Source organism: Excalfactoria chinensis, chromosome 4 (genome assembly GCF_039878825.1).
Source record: "Excalfactoria chinensis isolate bCotChi1 chromosome 4, bCotChi1.hap2, whole genome shotgun sequence".
NCBI classification, from domain to species: Eukaryota; Metazoa; Chordata; class Aves; order Galliformes; family Phasianidae; genus Excalfactoria; species Excalfactoria chinensis.
The window spans coordinates 35,681,644-35,699,798 of record NC_092828.1 but is presented as its reverse complement, the minus strand read 5'-3'; the positions used below and the strand labels follow the sequence as shown (position 1 = coordinate 35,699,798).

At 38.8% G+C, this 18,155-nt stretch overlaps 1 long non-coding RNA gene across 1 annotated transcript; it reads left to right on the top strand.

Annotated features, from left to right (window-relative positions):
• The first annotated feature begins 511 nt into the window (after positions 1-511).
• On the top strand, positions 512-17,157 carry LOC140252154 (uncharacterized). The gene is made up of 3 exons (XR_011903552.1): positions 512-547; positions 2,855-2,938; positions 16,100-17,157. It is a non-coding gene; the product is annotated as an uncharacterized lncRNA (long non-coding RNA).
• The last annotated feature ends 998 nt before the right edge of the window (positions 17,158-18,155 follow it).

The following is an 18,155-nucleotide window of genomic DNA, read 5'->3' as shown; positions in this document are numbered from 1 at the left end:
TGAATATAATTTCCTTATTTTCACTACAAATAGGATTCATAAATTATTCTTGTGTGCTTGCTTTCATGCTGCTATGTGAGCACAGGTGGGATTTGTACTACACTTTCTTGGCTGTTCTTACCCCGTTCAATATAACCGCTCCATTCTTGGGGTAGCCCCATTTAGCCTTATGCAGAAATGGACAGCCAGATGGGAAGCATTAAATCAGGAAGGAGTGCAAACAAGGCTTTCAGAATCATGGAACACTAACATCACTTCTGAGAGAATGAAGTACAAGGTGAAACGATAGCATGAGGGTGTAGAGGAAGGGTGTATGGGAAATTGATAATCACAGCCTGAACCTCTGATTAATCAGCTGAGGCAAGTGTCGGGTCAGCTGTGGGAGCACAGGTGAGAGTAATTTAGCTGTGCTCCTGGAAGGGGTGGAGCTTGACTCCACCTTCTCTAGACCTCATTTAAGGGCTGACCACCACTAAGGCAGCATCTCTTGGAGACTGCTCCTTGCTGGAGATTGCTTCAGCATTTCCCAGAGAAGGCATCCATATCGGTGAGTTTTTCCTCATAAATAACCTTTTGAGTATCTGTTACCATCTGTGTTACCATCTTTGTATCACTCAACCTTACATAGGGGAAGTAGAAGTTTCAGTGGAATTAAATCATATTCTTTCTGATGCATTTTAACATTTTCAAGAAGATTCATAACTTGAAATTGAGAATTAGTTTCAAGACATTCATAAGTAATAATTAGATGTCATGTTTCAATGAATTCATTTCTAACCAGACTGCCAGCTACCATAAAACATATTCAGTACTTCTTGTTTCCATTCTGTACAGGTGTTGTTGTTTAACACTGGTATATTGAACTAATGGTGTTGTTATGAGTTTAAAGTATTTTGGTGTAGAGGGGCTGAAGAAGTCAATATCCAGAAAGTAGTCTTGAAGAAAAAGCCTTTGAACTGTATTGGAGTTGCTTGATTCTTTTTCCCCTGTAGAAATCTTTTTTATTACTCCAAACCATTCAACACTAAAAAATGGAACAACAGGACTTTGTTTTCTTGCCCCGTTTGCATAGAGAATCATAGAATTGCTCAGGCTGGAAAAGACCTTAAAGATCATCAAGTCCAACCACAGTCTAACCATACTGCTCTAACTCTAACAACTATCTAACAACCACTAAATCATGTCTCTGAGCACCACATCCAAATGGTTTTTAAACTCATCCAGGGATGGTGACTCAACCACCTCCCTGGGGAGCCTACTGTACAATTTTATCATTTGCTTAAACATTCAGAAGGTCAAGCCTGGAAGCATATGAGACACTACATAACAGAGAGAGTGATTTCCTGATGTTTGACACCTGGTTGTAAGTGTTCATCACCTGGACTGCATGGATCCAGGCATGGTAATGGTAAGGACTTCCTACTGGTCATAAGGGCTGAAGCTGGAGTATGGATTAAATGGGACTGGTGTGCCTGACTTGGATTTCTCAGGTGTCTATCATCACACTATTTGAGTAGGAGATAAGAAACCAGCTAGACTGTTACATGAAGTAGGGTATTATCCTCCTGATCAGATAACCTTGACTGAATGTAGTTGCCATGGATATTCTGAGTGACAGCTGAAGGAGTGTGGTTTGTTCAGCTTACCGAAGTGTTAGAGCTGCACAGGGGCAGGCGCTACTTGTAAGGTGCATAAGTACATAAACTGGCAGGATTTCCTTTACATATATAAGGAATTCAGAATGCTTAGCAAAACACTCACATTCTATTGCTTAAGTGTCTAATTAGAACTTAAATTTTAATTTGTGAGCAGTCAGGGACAACATCCACTTAGGATTCAAAAAAAAGAAGAAAATAGTTTGTTAGAGTAATTTATTTCTTGGCTGATGTTTATATGCCCTATGTCAAACAACCATGTGTAGGAAAAAGATGCATCTGACACACTGAAAAGAGCAACCGTGAGATCTTAAAAGCAAGTTAAGAAGAGCACTACCAGTGAACATGCTTAGTTGCTGTTGACAATCTTGTAGGATGCATGAGGAATAATGGGCATTTTACAGATAGGTAGCAGGTGCCAAGGTAATTGATTGCAGAGAGAGCGGTCTTTCTCATTGCCTTTATTGAGTGGAGTGTTTTCTCCTGTTTATTTTTTCCTTATCCATCATGTAAATTTTTATGTTGAGTTCTGAAGAAACATCGCTTCTTCCTCTTTCAGATGTTGGCAAATCTTTTACCCTAGCTTTAGAGGAGGAAGGCATTTGCTTCAGACTTGTCCATCAATATTGTGGCATCCTACTTATCAGCTATTGTAATGTGTCCTTCACTCAGGGCAGACTTTGGTTGCCTTTCCCTGAGCTCCTCACCCCGTGCTGCCTTTATACTTCCTAGAGGGAAATCTGTATGTTTACATGACTAGGTGTGTGCTTCAGTGTAAGATGAATCTCAGTCTAGAAACTGTACTAGAAACTGTTCAAGAGCCTCCTGTTCAGGAAAAACCTTGTAACCTTTATGGTAATTTAGGAAGCTGTGGTGAAGGCTGCACCAAGTGTTTGAATGTAACCCTGATGGCTTTGGGACTCTCCACAGCTAACAAATTCACTTGCTCTGGAAGCTTGGGAATTTTTGGTTGATACAAAACTTTGCAACTTTTTGTTGTTGTTGTTTTTTATTTTTTAATTTGAAAATTCTTTATTATCAGGAAACCAGGAATACTTAAATATGAATTATTTTCACCTGCTCAGAGGCATTTTTTTAAAAGCTGTTTGAAATAACTTATCTCTCTGTTTTACCACAGCCCCTCTAATCACTTGGGAGTGATAATGACTATGAGGAAATAATTACCTTTAATCTTGCAGTTGGAAATTTGCTGTCCTGCTTTCAGGCTGTGGGAACAGTGAGACTGACTGCTGTCGAGACTGATATCTGTAGTTCCAGTCAAAGTGAGTTGAAATTGTCCTTCATTATGATGGGCTGGTTTTGTAATTTCCTGACTGACACTGAAAATGCTGTTTATTTCTTAAAATAAAACATTAGCAGAAGAGGCAGGGAGGATCATGAAACATGAATTGAGATTATGAGTATTGCACAGACATTAATAAGAATAGATAGCTTGCTGTTCTGATGTGGCTAATTGGTATTTCTGGAAGGTATTTCTACACTGATTGAAAGGTTTAAGGTGAAACCTTAAATTATGACATTTGTTTTTCTTTTTTAAGCAAACTCGCTCTGTAGGTCTGCAATCTTTTCCTGAAAGACAGCTCACCCACACCTGTTTTTTAACAGTACTGGAGCTATTTGTGTACAAAACCTTTTCTTTATACCATATCTAAGCAGAAGGGAGAAACAATTTTGTCTAGTTTTATTTCTATTTGAGAACATGGGATTGGAGGAAAAAAAAAAAATCTTCAGTGACCAAGTGCTTTGCTTGCTGTCACAGCTACCACATCATACAACCCCCTTTGGAAACGTATTGTACTTAACCTTAAAAGTGGTTTATTCATTTCCATTGCCTTCTGTCTCATCATTCCTGGGACGTCATTGCTCTGCTGATGAGGGATTTCCTGATTTTTTTTATTTTTATTTTTATTTTTTGATTCAAAATCAGCCACTGCTTTTCCGGTTCCTTTGGCCAGCACTGTGATTCATTTTGAGCAGCCCCTCTTCCTCTCAGTAATTTATTAGTGGGAAGCAATCACACTGTGCCTTCCACTCTCTAATTTACTGGCCTGATTGCACAAAGGCAATTTCTTACTCTCTACTAGATGAGATGTTCTGCTTCCCACTTTGCCACTCGAGGCCTCACCTCAAGTACTGTGTTCAGTTTTGGGCACCTCAGCACAGAAAAGACATGGAGGTACTGGAGCAAGTCCAGAGAAGGCTCATGAAGGGCTTGGAGAATCAGCTCTCCGAGGAGAGGCTAAGGAAGCTGGGGCTGTTTAGTCTGGGGAAAAGGAGGCTGAGGGGAGACCTTATTGCCCCCTTCCAGTATCTGAAAGGTTTTTACAGTGAGAGTGGGGCAGGTCTCGTCTCACTAGTGACAAGTGACAGGACGAGAGGAAATGGCCTCAAGTTGCGCCAGGGCAAGTTTAGGTTGGATATTAGGAAGAACTTCTTTACAGAAAGGGTAGTTAGGTACTGGAATAGGCTACCCAGGGAGGTGGTTGAATCGCCATCCCTGGATGTGTCTAAGAGCTCTTTGGATGTGGTGCTCAGGGGTATGATTTAGCAGAGGGTTCTTAGAGTTAGGGTACTGGTTAGGCTGTGGTTGGACTTGATGATCTTCAAGGTCTTTTCCAACCTGGGTAATTCTATGATTCCAGTTCTGTTCATCATTTCTAGCTTGGGTTCATGTTCTCAGGTAAGGATGACCAGAATTGCACATGAAATGCCAGCTTTGAAAGTACTCTGACAAACAAATTGCCTTTTATTTCTACAGTGCCTAAGGTGGTGGTTTGTCAGCAGCCATTAGCATGTGTGCAGTCATACTTGAGTAAATTAGACCAGATCTCGCTCCTCAGTGAATGAGTGAGGGTGGAAGAAGCAAGTAGAAACTCTCATGTGGGTTTGGATGCTTGCTCTGAGGTGCTTGAAGAAGGCATGATTATGGAGGAGGCCTTATGTGCCAGGGCTTGGTACACCTTGTCTTGACAGTGTTTGCTAATATTGCTAAATTTGGGAGCTGCTGCAGAAAAATGCATGCATCATGGGAAATAGTTGTATGGTTTGTTGATTCAGACAGTGTAATTGAATTTGCACAAGCATTTCTTGCTGCTGGTTGCTGAGAAGGAGATAGTCTTTCCTTTTCATATCACAAGTGTCAAGTGCCAGCTGCCCAGCAGAAAAGGCTACCCTGCTGAATGGGAGATAGATTTGGACTGTCAGTCAGCTTTCCAATGGCAATTGTAGCAATTAAATCAGATAACATAGACTGCCTTAAAATTAAGTCTAAGAAATGAACGTGTGGTTTTATCTCCTGGTTACCAGACTGATCTTCCCTGTAATTCCTGTCTCCAGAAATATTATCTGTGTTTTCAGCTGTGCCTTTTGCAGAAGTGCTGAGCAAATGAACAATCTGATCTTCCCAGGTTCAAGGGTGACTCAATAGCTCAGCTTAGGTCCCAGGAAGGAGCAGCTACCAGGCATTGTTCCCTTCATGCTTGGATCTGGCTGACAGTGCCCTGTCCTCAGCTCTGGGAAGAGCTCAGATAAATGATGACTCTGTCTGTTATCAAAGCAGATGAGGGTAGGTAGTCATTTTGAAATTGAAGTCAAATTAGTTTTCTAGTGCTAGAATTGGGTAGGATGAGCTGTTGCCTAATCCAGTTGTAGCTCTAGGATGCAGGCACACTGTCTGAGGGGCACTGTCATTGCTCACCCTTTCATTCTCTGCAGGTCAGCTCAGACCCAGAAGCTCAGTGCTGTCACAAACACACTGGGATCACTGCTGTCCTACAGGAGATAGTGTGTTTATTTGGCTAAGCCCTCTATTAAATCAGTGATGATCAATCAGAATTGTATTCTTCTGTCTTGTAAGCCCAAACTCCAAGACTATTCTTCATGTATAAAAAGGTGGTATTTTGAATCAGTATTTTTTAATTAAATCTTGCCAAAGAAATACTTCTTTTTCCTCCTCTTTGCAATTAAAATTCTTCAGCAGCAACAGTTTTCTTCTACCTTTTCACCTATAACTACATTTATGAAGCAAACTGTTGCTCAATCCTGCTAGGATTAGAACAATTGGTTTGATGTTCAAAGAGCAGTGTTCATTATCTGGCTGTAGATCACTGCATGTTTTGCATTCTTTTGTCAGTTATACTTCCATTTGGGATTTTGGCATCAGCTCAGAATATCTGGCTTTTTTTAAACCAAAGTAAATATTTCCTGTAGCTATAAAATTGAAATGATAGCTCAAATAGGCTAAATAAACCTGAAAAAAACAATCAAATGGTACAAAGGAACGCAAATTTAAGTGTATGATAGAACCTAGAATATAGGCATAGGCAAGTAGGATTTTTGTGTAGTTTTCATATCATCATAGTATCATAGTATTGTGCGAGTTGGAAGGGACCTTAGAGATCATTGAGTCCAACTCCCGGGATTTGAGCCCTCTGTGTAGCAGAGCGGCACTTCTACCCCCTGCTCCACAGGGGAGATTCGAACCCGGGGAATTCTACCGCTGCGCCACCGGGGCACGGGGTTTTGACAGAGGCCACGTGCACTCATGGGTTGGTAGGAGCATGGCACAAATCTGGTAGCCAGGCTCCCACAGAACGATGAGCTGTGGATCTGCTTCTGCAATGTGTTTCACTTGAAGGGTGTTGGGGAACTGCAAGAACAGATGTGGTATTTGCCTACTTGTGCCTTGAGCAGTAGGGCTTGTTAGTCCTGCTTTGGATGTCATATATACATATATATGTGAATTGCATTTAGTACATGGATGTGTTTTTTGCTTTTGGTGGTATCTATTGTTGGAATTAGGAAAACTGTCCCTCTCAGTGCCAGCCTGCAAATAAGCTGAGAGCTAAATGCAGGAATTAGACCTTTACTGAGATGGAAATCACTGTTAACATAATGACAGTCACTGAGATCAGAAGTGCTTGCCATTTTTCATTACAAGCTTATATCCCTATTTGGGTCATCCTTGTGCCAATTTTGCATTAACTTCAGGGAAATTAATTCTAATTTAGACAATTCTGTATAGTATATAATGTGCTTTTCTTAAATTGTAGTGAGAATCATAAAGCACCTAAAATCTGAACTGGCTCATCTCTGCGTTACAATTGATTTATTTTCATGATTTTTGCTACATCACCTCACCTAGAAAACATACATTATGCCATAAACTTTATTTAAAAGGTTTTCAAGCATGAAAATAATTTAGTTTGGTAGAGGGCACTTGGTTTTTAAGATTTTTTTTTTTTTTTTTCTTCCAGGATATTAATAGAATAAATTTCATTAAATTGGAACCAACAGAATAATTTTACAATAGGTTTTATTTTCAAATATTGGAGGAATGTCTGATTTAATTTTCAAGATCAAAGTTTAATTAAAGCTCAAAATTTATATCTCATCTGGAATGGTTAAGTTGACTTCTCCGTGTATTGTGAATAATTGTGGATAATACTTTAACATGCTTGCTCATATGATCTTAAAAAACAAACAAAACACATACAAAATACCACCTCTCCTAAATATTACATTTATAAAACATTAACAGATAACTGGCCAGATAATTTGCTGTGACATACAAGCCACCATAAAATTTTATTATGAAAGTGTATTCTTTCAGACTGCTTTTAAGTAGAGAGAATAAGGCACAGTGTGCTGAAGCCACATTTTTATTATACCAGTATCGTTGTGATACTTACTAGTGACAGTGCTTTATAACTTTTTCTCTCAGAGAGTGGTCAGGCACTGGAATAGCCTGCCCAGGGAGGTGGTGGAGTCGCTGTCCCTGGCAGTGTTCAAGAGGCATCTGGATGAGGAGCTTTGAGATGTGGTTTAGTGGCTGTGGTAGCAATGGTAATGGGAGGACTGTTGGACACCTTCTGAGAATGGCCACATGTGTTTAATTCCTGCATATCATTCATGAAAAGAGAATCTAACAGCAAAGAATTTTGTAATCAATTTGAAAGTAGACAAGCGTTACCTTGAGACTGACCACTGACCTCTTTTGGGGAAATATCTTTGCAAAGCATGTGTTCTCTGTATTGGAGCAGAAAAGCCATCTAGATATCAAGCCACTACTGTGGCCTTTCTAGAGTTTATTCCCTCTCTGGTTTAGAATTTGAACTATATTATGTTTGAGCACTGGTTCTTGTTTCAGCATTATGCATACAAGAAAAGCATGGGAACCAAAAATCTCAAAATTACTCAGCAGCTTGGGTGATCTTTTGGGTGACTTCAGTAGCTTGAATGGATTACTTTTGTCAAGTCAAATCCATCTGCCATAGAGTTGCTGTATTTAATGAAAGATTAGAATACCTCTTGAGAAAATAGTTCAACAAATGGTTGTAGACTTACATGAAGATCTTGATAGATTCCAATGTTTCACGTGGAACCTTGACCTCATATTTCTACTGGCTTCAGATTTTAATGGGTGGCAGCAGCAAAAGTATGTAATCAAATTTGTTACTGGCTATTGCTTTTTCACCACCTGCCAATTGTGCTTCTTGTCTCTTGAATCACTTGAGATAATCCAGTGGAGGTATGGACTGGTGGCAAGCAGCAAGACATGGGCATCAATGGATTATAAAAAGAACTAACTAGCTATAGTAGGACTTAGTATAAAACTACCTGCAACTGCAGTGGGGTGAATAGGTTCTTTTGCATATGTTATTGAGGAGTTTGTCACAGCAGATGTAAAGCACTGACTGATGAAACCAAAGCATCAAAGGATAAATTAGTTACTGCTCCATACAGGGGATAAGATAGGAAAACAAGAAAAGCAAGAACTGAGGTTATTATGTGAAATAGAGCTTAGGAGCTTTGTGGTGTTAAGTTTGGCATTGTTCTTAGTGATTAATACTTGACATAAGAAATAGGCGTCTTCCCTCTCAGTAAGTGGAGGCTCAAGTATCAGCCATGCTGGGGCACTCAGTAATTACACAATGTAATGAGAAGATAAAGCTGTGAGACTTGCAGCAAGAAATGACTAGACAGCAAAATGAAATTCTTCACCACAAAAGAGAAAGCCTATCAGTTTTTAAACAAGTATTTTACTGAGACAGATGTTGACTTCCTGACTGACTTATGTTTAAAATCTTTCATCCATCCTGATTTTGAGGGTTAAATTATGTTTGATTCTGCAAATGCAGGTACACATGCACACACACTTGAGCTTGCAACGTGAAGGCAGTATTTGTTCCTAATTTTTCAATCTGTTGAAAGTAATGCTAAAGCAAGTCAGAGAGATTAATGAGTACTTACTCTCTGTCAGTCAGATGTCCAATAGTGCTCTAAAAACCAGTGTCTGTAACCCGAAAAAGATAACTTCAAACAGTAACATTAAAAATGTTGGGGAAAAATCTTTTAGGCTGCTAAGCCCCTTAGTTACTCCTCTAGAGCCTTAGTTGCTTTCCTTTGTACTGGAATATGTATTAAGAATTGCTTCCAGGTGCAAAGGCTTGCAAATGCCTCTCATAAAGATAAAATCCTACCTACCTACTTCACTGTTACTGCACCATGAATTTCAATTATCTTTACTTCTAATCTGTTAAATACAGATAATATAAAAAATATTCTGTCTTTTAGTTCTATTTATTTGTTTTAATTTTTTTAACATTTTCTTCCTGATTAGCTTTGTTCAGTTATTGGATGGATGGAACAGTTCATTATATCCATAAAATTTCAACCCATGTGGCATAATGAGGTCAAATGAAATAGTTCTGAGAGGAACATACAAACAGACTCATATAAATACTGGAAAAAAAATAAATAAATTCCAAGATACAATTTTTTTATTTCATTAGTTCATCAATCAATGGAAATAAGTTTTAGGTTTGTAGCCATTCTGTTCTGCTGTAGTGTTTTCAGTTACAAGAACTTTTCATTCTCACCTTGTTAAAATTCCATGCAAAATGTGTGTTAACTTCTTTTCAGTGAAACTTTCATAGTATCACAAAATAACTCTGGGGTTGCTTGCTTATTGCTTGACCTATGGACAAAATTATTGCCTAAAACTTGGTTTAACGAGGTTGATACAAAGCCCCTTGCAAGTCTGCATACATACTGCCCCTCACAACACAATATTTTGAAGAGTAACATACTTCTAAGTGAAGAGAATGTTTTTGGAGCCTATTTTTATAGCACAGAAATGCAATTAATAATCCTGTGATCTTTGGGTTTGAAATGTGTATTTGACAGAGTCAGTTGCTGCAGGTTGAACCTCAAACCAGAAGAAGGAAGAATGGCACAAGTATAGCACAGGTGATTTAAGACCTGTTTTTGAAATATGCTTGGAGTGGGGCACCTAATGCTAGACTTGATTTCTGATAAGAGATGTGAAACTAAAGAGAAAATGCTTGCTTGAAATGTTTTAAAGGGGAAAAATGCTTGTGATCCCATGAAGGGAAAATTTTACTTAGACTGAGAATTTCATTCCTGGAATTTAGGAGAGCGTGCAGTGAACTGTACTTCTCCAACAAGAAAAATATCATAGAAGAAACAGTGATTGAAAATTGATGTTAAGAATTTCAGTTACCAGAAAGTACCAAATACCATGAGAAAAAACCTTGAAGTTTTATCAGATTTACTTGATAATAAATTAGATCTTAGTTTGCTGTGGTTAGAAAAAGATAAATCAATGATATCTGAAGCAGTAGCCAAAGGGCAAAGCAATGCATACTACAGCACAGATGTATCTGCCTTTCCTTGAGTTGGTACAGTCTTCATGTTTCCTATAGTGCTATGTGGGCGTACCTATTATACACTATTGAATACATCTATTTCTGTTTCCTTTATTTCTGTTTTGAGATTATACTGCAAAATATCAGCCAGTAGTCAAAAACTTTATTTCTTGTATGTCACACTGAGTGCACAGTGCCTCAGTGCTGGCATTAACCTTCCACTGAAATGTTTACTTTTAATTACTGTAACAACTTAACATGCAGAAATTCAGGGCACTGTCTGATGTTAAATGCTGCACTTTGCTTGCTGGAGATGATATGGCACAGGGCAACACTGTATCTTAAATCTAAAGATAATAAGCTTTACAACAGTTTTGAAGGGATGTGCACTTAAGTGTTTTGCTGAGGGTGCAGAGATGCTGAATATTTGAAATGGTGCAATTTGCCATTGGGGTCCACATTCTGCATCATCAGGAGACAAATTGGGTCCTAATAGATTTCCACTTTTTTGACTTTAGCTAAGGTAAAATAGATTTACTTATTTAATACCATCTACTGGCAGCCAAAACAGCTTTGGTAAATGTATGAGATGGGATCAAATGGTGTGAGCAGCAGGTGAATCTGCAATGCAACTATATAGTCCTGGCTCAGTTTGCAATGCAAATTGGTGTAAGTTTTTCATAAACAGGACATCAAACAAGGTGACTGGAGAAGCAGAATCAAGTGGGGAAAAAACCCTATGAATGATGAAAGGCTTTCAAAGTGGAAATCAGAGAAGACTTTTGTGGTTTGGACTTATCAAGCAATGTGAAATCTAGGCTGGCAGAACAAATGGTTGAAAACCTGAAGATGTTGTACTGCTGGGGGGAAAATAACAACAACACACCTCAGAAATATTGAAATTCAACTAGCACTGAGCAAAATGATAATGGTTTTTAAAGGTTTCAAAGGTATGTTGTTGTGTGCAATGTCATAATAGAATACTCAGAAAAAGGCTTTCAGAGAAACATTTTTTTTCTGTTGGGGATAATGAAGTAATGTTCTCCTTCAGAACAGTTTTCTGCCCATGATGGAAAAAGGAGCTGCAGAAAAATAACTTACTGAGTAGAAAAGGAGCAAAGATTTTTATTTATTTGTTTATTACCACTTGAAATTACTGCATGTCAATCTGATGATAGCAAAGCTTCAGTATTACGCAGGAGGATGTGAGTATCTTGAGTAGACAAAAAGGAGAAGTGGACAAATAAAATAGGATGCTTCACAAGAAATACTTCCTCTAGTTGACTCTCAGGCTATTCTTTTGAAAACATTGACCGACTTTTGCCAAATAACAAACAAGTGTGATGAGCAGTGCTAAAGCTAGACCTTGGTACAACATAAAGATTCTCCCTTGAGAAAAGGAGAATAGGCATGTTTTATATGGGAATCAAACTGCTGGTAGTTTCAGATGTCAGGTGCTAGTGATTTCTTTCTTATAAAATGATGAAAATTGCATTCCATTCACAGTTTAGGACCAGGTTCATTTTTTCAGTTCTTGTTTATTAGTGTTGGATGACCCAACTCAGAACAGCCAAAAAGCTATCAGTAACCAAGTGCATGGATCTGTGTGTAGAACATTCAGAGTGCAGCTCTGAAAAATTGCGTATGTTTTAACATGTAAGTTAAAATAGTTGGTTGCCTTTTGTTGGTGAGTCAGGTACAAAAACACAGGTAAATACTGTAGCAGATTAGAGGCAACACACTCAAAATGAGCAATCAGAATGGCTTTGCTGGCATGCAGCTTCACACAGGTTAATCTGGTTGGCCTTGTCACCGCTGCAATCAATCTACGTTAGATTTAAAAGCTAAAGTCAGCATGGAAATCTTTGTACCCTGGCCCAGACTGCATTGTAGCTGTTGGTTTCCAAGGCCTGTTTATTTATCTTATAGCCAATGGAGCTGTGACAGTGGACTGGGGACTATTTCCTTTTGTACAACATCAACCAAATTACAGATTTTGTTGTTTTGTAAATCTATGTGAAAGCTCAGAAAGATGGCAAACAGCATGGTATTGTTCTTCAGCTGTGTTTGTGCTGTCTCCAGGTGGAAAAAAATTTCTTCCCTCCTTAATACAGGGCAGTTAAAATGAAGTTGAGGTTCCTGGATTAAGTTGCTTGGGAATCAAGCGAGTTATTAAATTTGAGGTGAAGAGTGTTACTTTAAAAATTGATTCCAAAGATAAATGTGCTGTTTGATCCAAAATAAGGGAATGCGGGGTGCCCAGCTGTGAGGAACAAACATTTGCACTGAGTTTTGCTTTGGTTTAAAAAAAAAAATGTTGGAGACTTAGAACAATACAAAGGAATCCTGGATGTGGGGAAGGTGATGAGACAGCAGGAGGGATGTATTTAATTTAATGATGGCACGTGGCTGGGAATGAGATGGGTCCGGCTATTAATTCCAACTGACCAGCACGCCTTTAGATACCATCACTACTTATTAATTGGCACAGGCTTTGGAAAGCACTATAAAATTTGCTGGTGACTTGCCAACCTGCTGTGCCTCCAGATGGAAGAAAACAGAGGCCTATATTTTATTAATAATTGCAGGCTACGCAAATAAGAGCCAATAGAATTAAACTGAAAGTGATTAGCTGTCTGTTTTCTGTGTGCCCACAGGGGCAGAAGAAACCCATGTACAGTACAACTCAGAAAATAAAAAAGTGTTTTCTAGGCTGAGTTTAGGCTTCTGGGATTTTCCTGACTTGTCAACCATCACAACTTTTAGCTTTCATATTGACTTATATATTTTTTACATTTACTTATCTTGGTGTTATAACTGTATACAGTTCTGTTTTTACAACCAGCGCTTTAGGAGGAATATGCTTGTGGAAGGATCAGTTGGTGGCAGAGACCTCTAAGGCAGATGTGCTAACAGTTAAAGGAATACATGTATATTGGGTCCTTATGAGCAATTTTCAGTTATTCTCAGCACTCTAGACAGATCAGATGAAGCAGCTGGGGTTCCCAGTACTGATGCTCAGTAAGGTGGGATTACGGGACAAGTTTTACAAAGAACTTGCTTTGGTTATTTCATTGGCTTGGAAATATCTCAGGGAAACTTTACTGTTGCAATGCAGGTGAAAGCTCATCTGGGGAATTCAGGGAAATGAATTTACTTTGAGCTGTCATCTTGTTAAATGAATGACATGCATTTCGTAGTCCAAACAAACAGTGTATTGGAAACAAAGTCTGTATTTTAACGATTAGAGAAATGTCCATTTAAAACTGTTTCTAGGTGATTAGATATTATTTTAATATAAAAGCAAGACGTTTGAATAAAAATTAGCACTATCTGTAAGGCTCTATTTAGCTTGGAAAAAGGTGATAGATGCAAGGTGAGGTCTAAGCAAACATTCCTTCCAAGCACAAACTGCCTGGGGCTGACTGATCTCTGTGGTTCAGCTTTGCCAAGATTGACCTAAACTGACACTGAGTAAACTGTTCAGGCTGGCAGCCAAAGCATAATCAGAGGAAAAGTTATTCAAGGCAAACTGGTATTTTAGTTGTTTTTCTTCACCATTGTGGTCTTGAAACATGGGGAAGAAGGAACAGGTAAAGGATCACTGTGATGGACTGTGGTGAGAACTTTTTAGTATATAGTCTGCATTAAGCTACAATTCTCAGAACATCCAGTGGACTTGAAGCTCTAAATCTGGATAATTTTGGTTTGGGCCTCATAGTTCCTCGGATGTCTTTTAAAGAGCCTGAAGCTTTGTCACTTAACTTTCACATGTTTTGTCTCTTTAATCTTACAAGTCACAATGGTACATGTTTGGCATCTGTGGAAGAAACCTTTACACTGATTTTCTCAACAGATTGGAACAGTTCCCCCTGTTCTCCATTCCCTCATTTTCAGCTCCAATAAGACAGCAGTACCATGCAGTCTTGCTTTGGTTTTCTTCCTGAGAAGCTCGTGGAGATGAGCTTATATTTACTGTATTGTAGGACTGCCTGGGATGTGTCACCAGAAACAGCTTGCAGGCTTGATTTATGTTTTGCTGTTTGGCCACTAAGTGCTAACAACAAGTTCCTGTGATGTTGATTGATCTGTTTATTACAGATCTGCTCTCAGTCAGATGGGATATTGGTATTGCCTGGCCACTTTGGGCTGGTGTTGACAAATAGCGTTGTTAGACATCTGCTACTCTTCACATCAGAAGCAAATGGTAGCTAGATAACGTTGTGGATGTATTTGACCTGACTTCACACATAGTAAAGTTCCTTCAGTGTTGGCTTGGTGTTGTAAATACTCTAAAATACTCCTCACCTAGGTGGTGAAGGACTGTTAAGCAGTCTTGTTAGCTCTCTTCCCTGTACATAGCTGCTGCCTGAGGAGTAAGCAGGTTGTGAAATGTCCTGGAAATGCATTCTTCTACTGGGAAACTACTATATCTGTTTCTTTGTGTGCATGAAAGAGATTGAGTTAGCTGCAGTTTATAAACCACCTTGAGAATCAAAGCTTTCTCTGTTTAGTCATGGTTGTCTTGGAGCAATTTTTAAGCATCTGTGAGATAGCCTTGAGAGATTTGGATGAATAGAAAGATTCTTGACAAAGTGCTCTTAGGTTAAATAAAAAAGTTTATCTGCAATGAGGAGAATCTTCAGGTGATGCTTTTCTTACCCTTAAACAATTGATGGCCTTGACAGTGAGAAGCTAGCTTCTCCAAACAAATGCATGTTTGTTTATTAATAGCTATTATAACCACAGTGTACCAGTGAGGTATTGTTCCAGATAGGGGGTTATACAATTTGGCAGCAGTTCAGTAAGTGGAATGAGAAAGAATAAACATAAAAAGTGGGAATGATGAAGCATTAAAGAGAGAAATTTTTATAGCGCAATATTTGTTTAGTTTTGAAGGAGCTATAATTTCACTGCTGCTGAGAATATCTAAACAAAAGCCTTACAAATTTTAATTTAGAATTCTCAATACAATTACCCGTAGGAAAGAAGATCTGAATTTGTGTTCAGCTGATCCTGCTTCAATCTAAAAGCACACAGCATAGACAGGAGGACAAAAGGATGAGAACTAGTCAGTACTTTTGCTAATTACCTGGGCAAGAAGCAGGAGAACAGCCATTTTAAATCCTCATAGCAGACCAAGAAGAGAGGGAGCCAGGAATATGCTGGAGGACAGTCTTAGGATTTGAAATGGTCTTGAAAAACTGGAGGCTTATTCTTCAATGAATTAAATTTCCTCAGTAGGTAGAAATATGAAGACTGGTACTTTGGAATAACAATGGCATGGGGAGAGCTGGATGGGTGACATTTGTACAGAAAGACATGACAGTTTCAGGTAGAAGACTGTAAAAAGTGACATCCCACTAGGGGATAAAAATGAGATGTAGATTTTGTGAGGAAGAGGAATGAATTCTTCTGCATAAAGGGGTCTACAAGAAAGAAGACAACAGATTCTTTAGCAGGGTTTGCTGTGGCAGGACAAGGGGAAGTGGTTTCAGACTAAAAGAGGGGAGATTGGGATTGAATATAAAGAAGTTTTTTACAAAAAGTGTGGTGAGGTACTGGAACATGTTCCCAGATATGTGGTGGATACCCCATCCCTGGAGACACTCGGGCTCAGGCTGGAGCTCTGAGCACCTAACGTAGCTGTAGGTGTCCCTGTTAATTGCAGGGGAGTTGGACTAGATGACCTTTAAGGGTCCCTTTCAACTCAAACAGTTCTATGATTCTACGTCTTATTCTGGCTTCTCCTAGAGCGTGATACCAAATCCAAGAAATCAATATAGAGAGGAAGAGAGCGCCATTGGAAGTGTGGAAACACAGCGTGTGAGGAGGATGAAGAAAAGGATTTTCTTTAGTCTGAAGAAGAGAGGATTATGAGGATCTGTCTTATGCACATATTTAGTATCTGTTGTAGGGTGGGAGGGAGCAGCCTGTTCTGTCTGACTGCAGTTGGTAAACTTAGAATGAACAGGCTTTAATTGAACTGAAAAAAGTTCAGAGATACATACTTAGACTTTTCAAGAAAGATACTGAAGTGCTTGTCTACATTACATTAGGAAGACAGTAAAATCTCTGTCACTTTAAGTCTTTGAGACTAGCCTGGAGAAACACATCTGGAATAACATACATATGGCAGGTCTTGCTGTAGGACACAACTCTACATCTGGTGCTGTAGTGCAGTGACTTTTCTGCCTGCGCAGCTTTCATTTATATTAAGCAATGGTGTAACTGATAATGGTACCTTTCCATCTCAAACTGTATTACAAGAGTGAATAAAATCAGTGATGTTTGAGAAGCTTATAGAAAAGGAAAGGCTAGCCAAGTAGAAGTTGAACAAAAGATTTGTTCCCTCTGTAGGTGCTCAGTGATTAGTTTTGATCAGCAGTCTTTCCTTTGAACACATTAATCAACTGGAGTGGTGAAGAGAGGAACAAGGGGGCTGGGCATCACTGTGTGTAAGCAGCAGAATTTATAGTTTCCTGCCACAGAATAATCTTTCTAGCACTGCATAAACAGATCTTTGATCCCCTCCTCAAAACCTGTTCTTTTTCCATACATCCTGGCTTTTTTTGCAATTGTATCTACTTTCACATGAGGAATCTCAAATTGCTTGTATTGTCAGCAACCAGACATCCCAAATGGATTTTCTAATTTGTCTCATAAAACCAAGTAAGATGGTGATGGTGACTCATTGAAAGCAAATACTGAAAAGCAGCATGTGAATGGGAAAGCTGAGGAAGGGTTTAAAAACAGTTTGTAACAGGGCAAACATTATGGCCTTTGCCACCTTTCTTGTTGAAACAAGTTGAATCTTGCCTTTGAATTGAAAATTTTAAAGGTACACAATGTTCCCAAGCTTCTTACCTCAGAAGTGTAAAGACTGAAACTAACAAGCAGACTCTGGAGTTTGCATGCTGCCTGCTTGCTGCTAGCAGCTGCTTGCCAGTTAGCTGAAAGAACAAAGGAGCTGTGTTCCCGAAGATGTGAAGTTTCTTTGAATCAAGTAAAATGGTTTCTGTTGTTCTTGTATTTTTATTCCTTGCAATAAAATGCCACTTACTTCCTCTATGTCTCCCTACTAGGTGTGGGATTTACTATTTCATTAGTTGAGAACCTTTTGAAAGTTACTTTCTAGTGGCACAATGAATTCAACGTGAATGTCTGTTGCAATAAACAAATCTTTTGGGCTGTGCTTTACTTCAAGCTTCTTAGCTTCAAGCACTGTGCAAGAACTGTCAATCAGTTTTGATATTTAGAATGTATCATAAAATATGTACATGGCCTTAGAATGCAATAGATAAATAAAATAGCGTTGGACAAGCTATTCATTAAAGTACTGAATTGTTAATGCTTTACTTTTTGGATGTATACTGTTATTTGATGAAAAACACATAGTATCTTCTATATTTTCCTAGTTACCTGCATTGTAAATTTGTAAAAGTACAAAGACTCAGGATTTTTAAAACAGAACTGCAACAGTGTGGTCTTCATGGATCACCAGAAAGGATATGTGAAATTTGGTCATCTTTTCACTTTGGAGATAGCCCAAACCCTCCAGATTGTGCCCTAGATGATTCAGAGTTGTGTGCAGAAAGTTGCTGCCTATCTGGATTCCATCAGGTTGAAGGAATCAAGGAGTGAACTGAAAAGCATCTGTTCTAATTGTTGTAAAAATATGGGCCTGAGATAAACAAAGCTCCAACTTGGAATCACAGTCGGTCACCTCAAAGCATGGTGCATCTCAGGATTTTGCCTCTTGTATGAGAACATCTCCTTTGCAAATAAATATTTCTGACAAGTGTCTGCT